This window comes from Egretta garzetta, unplaced genomic scaffold, assembly GCF_000687185.1.
Source record: "Egretta garzetta isolate BGI_Z169 unplaced genomic scaffold, ASM68718v1 scaffold55, whole genome shotgun sequence".
NCBI lineage: Eukaryota > Metazoa > Chordata > Aves > Pelecaniformes > Ardeidae > Egretta > Egretta garzetta.
This window is the reverse complement of record NW_009259863.1, coordinates 339,055-342,928: the sequence shown is the minus strand read 5'-3', so window position 1 is coordinate 342,928 and position 3,874 is coordinate 339,055.

The window sequence follows — 3,874 nt, the reverse complement described above, 5'->3', positions numbered from 1 at the left end:
TCCCTCTCCTATAGAAGAAATGAAGTGACATCCAGCTTTTCTGTTGGCTTTGCTGCTTCGGAATGCCTAGTGTGTGTGCACATGCATATAAATAATTCCCTTTTGATGTAATTTTTGTCAAAGTTCCCTCATTTGAGTGACATTTTTGCCCCATTTACATCAATGTTAAAATTTCCATTAGCTTTCCCAAGGCTGGGATTCCACCTGTTTTGTCCAAGTTCATTATAGTTCAGCCTAATTTATTTAAAAGCATTTATATTTTAATTGCTTCAGTGGAATGCAGTTGTCATGACCGGCAAATCTTGCAGAGGGCAGAAAGGATCATCTGGCAAGGAACAACCCCACATAAGGGCTTATACGATGGAATAGCAATACAAAGCTCTAGATTCAGTGAGAAATAGTGTGGAAAGGAGTGTTTCAAATTAATCTCCTTTTAAAAAGTTGTTTTCAAGTAGAATACAGCTCCTTTTAAAGAGTTTTGTCAAAGTTAACAGCTTCATTCCTGCATATGTGTTGTCATAAGCAACACAAGTTAAAAATGTGGGTCTAACGAGATGGAGAGAAATCTGCTAGCAGCACACAGTCAAGAATGAATTATGCTACTTGGCTGGTTTGGGTATCTAATCGTGCCGAAAAAGAAACAAAGGTTGAAAGTCAGTGTTTGCAATAAAGAAAAATTTTCTACAAAAAATAAATGTCCCTTTGCCCCCTGATTCTCTCACCTTTTTCCCCTGCATCTTGCCTGCAACTGCAGTTGTAGTGAAAGCTGTTCAGTGGAGCCGTTCACTCGTGGCGCTGGAGTGGGAACGTGCTCTGCGTGTCTGTGCTAAGTATGGTTTCAAACTTTAATTTCTCTCTTTTTTGCTGCTTGGTGTATTTTCCTTGGCTCTTGCCTGGATCGGGGTTTAATCCAGTCTTCTGTGTGCAAGTAAATGCTTTAGCTAAAGTCTGAGTTGGCTGGAAAACTGTGTTAACTGCAAAGATAACGCGTGCTATCGCCCGTTTGCTGAGAGTGCTTCAGGTCCTATTGTCAGCTTTTCCAGTACTTCACAGATACGAAGGAGATGAGACAATGCACAGTGTTTTCTCCAGAGTGCACCAGTAACTGTTTGCAGGTGAACAAGAGTGCAGGTGGTTGGGATTTCTAAGCTGTTCGTGGTAACAGATGCTTTGCCAGTTGTGGCTTTGCTTCTTACATTGTGGGAGGCAGAGAGGGAAGCAGGTTTTTTTTTTGGCTTGGGACAGAATTGTTTGTAAACAATAAGGTTTTCCTTGTTCCCAGTTTTCATGTCACTAGATATTCAAGACCATATTTGTTAATGTGAACAGTGTTGTCCATCAATATGTATGGTGGCAGTCCCTAACATCAAGGTCCTCAAATGGTACAAATCGGTGTAATTCCTTTGATTTATGTGAACTGGCATAATCCTGTTTAGTTGAAGATCTGGGCCAGAGCACAGGAAGCCTATGTGCTAGCCAGGGAAGGTTGTAGTAGTTCCTAATTCTTCTACTTACTGCTTTCATACGGATCTGGAGTGTTTTGAAGTTGACAGGGTCCCAATAAGGTATTTTTAATTTTCTATTTGGAATGTTGGTATCTCGGTCAGTGGAACAACGTCCTTGGATTAGGGGTTATGTTTCATTATTGCTTCATAGGAAATGAAGGCCTTGCTTGGATCTGGACTTTTGAGCAACAGAGGAACTTTGAGGGACAGAAATATTTCTTTAAAGGATGAACTGATTGTATGTGTGAAGTGTTACACAAGTAAAATATTTAGCTAATTCAGAGTTTATATTCATTGAAATTAATAAGACTGTGTATATTCATGTAACACAGCTGAATCCACACATTTAGGGCATGTAAAATGAAGTAAAACAAAAACATTTTAAGAATTTTGTAGCTTGAAAGAGCAATGACAAATGCAGTTCTTTTCAAATAAAAAAATATAATGCCTTTCACTAGGAGCAGAGCTTTTACAAAGGGTCTTTCAACTGAGGATCTCGCAACTCTGCTTGGAACACTGAATTAGGGCTCAACACTGAAGCCTTTATCAAACGAACAGTCTGGAGGGGAAGGGAGTGCTCAGATGATTTGTCAGCTGTAGGACTGGGCTCTTGCACCTCACCCTGCGAGGTAAGGCAGCTTTGCTTTCTATAATTTACAGAATGAGCAAGCGAGAAGTGTGACTTGCCTAAAGTTACACCACAAGTCTCTGGCAAAGTTGTGGAATAAAACACCCTAGCAGACATGTACGTAAGCTGCGATTTCATCTTTCTCTCGTGATTCTAAGTTGGGAAGAACAACAACTGTTTTGAAATTTAAACCAGAAAGATAATCGTGTCTTCCCATGTGATTTGTTGGTTAACCTGGCTAGTTATCTTGGTTGAAATGAGGAAACTCTTTTCAAAACTGGGGAGGTGGGGAGTGGGGGGTGGGGGTGTGCCTATGCATTTTCTGACCTGAAGACCAGTTGGGCTAAATTGATGCTAAACTAATAAATTTTCATATAATAGTCACCACCTTCCTTTTTTCCCCCATCACAATGATCCTACTAGAAAAAGATAAAATGTGTCTCAGATATATATAAGTGAGATATATTTAATTAAAGCCCTACTCTCTCTCTCTTCTGTGTATGTATTTCTAGTAATTTTACTTTTCTCTATCCTTCTGTCTGGTTTACATCTTTGAAATGCAGTATGGAAAACTGCCACAAGCACCCTTGGAGAACCTGAGAAAAGTGCAGTTTCACACATTCAGATGAGCGCCAGCGGCAGCGCTCAGTCTCACCCTTTCATCACAGACAGATGATGTTACAGGGCGAGAACATTCAGGTTTGTAAACGATAGATTTTAAAAGGCAAAGCAGTTGTCAGTAATCTGCAGTGCTTTGCAGCATCAGTGCCATAAATAGGTGCACTCTTGTGGTTACTTGGGTGGCTGATTTTTAAATTTATGATAAAGTATATAAAATTAATGATGTGTGCTTACACTTAAGTGATAAAAGCTTGTTTCTGCCCGTGTACTAATGCACGTAATTGGTTCTTTGCAACTAGAAACCAGATACTCTTTCATTCATGTGTTCATACTCTGGCAGTTTAATTTATGGAACTGTTTTGGGTTTGGTTTTTTTTTGGGGGGGGGGGGGCGCAGGAGGGAGAAAAACGCCATTTCTTACATTGTAACTGGACTTGGGATATACAAGTATGATTCTGTAGAATCCGTGTCTGGGTGGCTGTTTGTCCTTTCTTGCAGAGTATTCTGTGCTGACTGAGTGGGAGGGTCACACTGTGTGAGACTAATAAGGACAGAGCTGCATCCCCCTCTACCACTCTTTGGAGACTCACTCCAGCAACTCCTCAGCTCCAGCAGCTCTGTACAGGCATTTTCAGTGCTTCTGGGGGACATACTAAAATAAAAATTAAAGGTAAGCAACTCATTATTTGTAGTCAGTTGTCTCAACATCTCACATGCACGCACATACTAACTATTCCTGGCTTGTTTTGTGGTGGGGGTTTGGGTTTTTTGGTTGGGTGCTTTTTTTTTGGGGTGGGTTTTTTTTTTTTTTTCAAAATTGCCCTTCAAGTTTATCACCTATTTTGCCAATATGAGCTATCTGCTATATAAATATAATATACACAGTAAGCTTTTAGCGTACTGTAGTCAGCCTATGCTATAGGGTTCTGCTCACGATTGTGTAAATACATTGTATATGTTTGTGGGTGACTACAGGTGTATGCTAAGATATGCTAATGAAAACAGTCCTGCTAAATTTGCAGTAATTTAAGAAACCGATTAAACCCTTGGAGGTCGCCACGATGCCGAGCATGCTTATTAACCGTACGCATAGGTTTAAAAGTCCGTCCGCTCGCGGGTA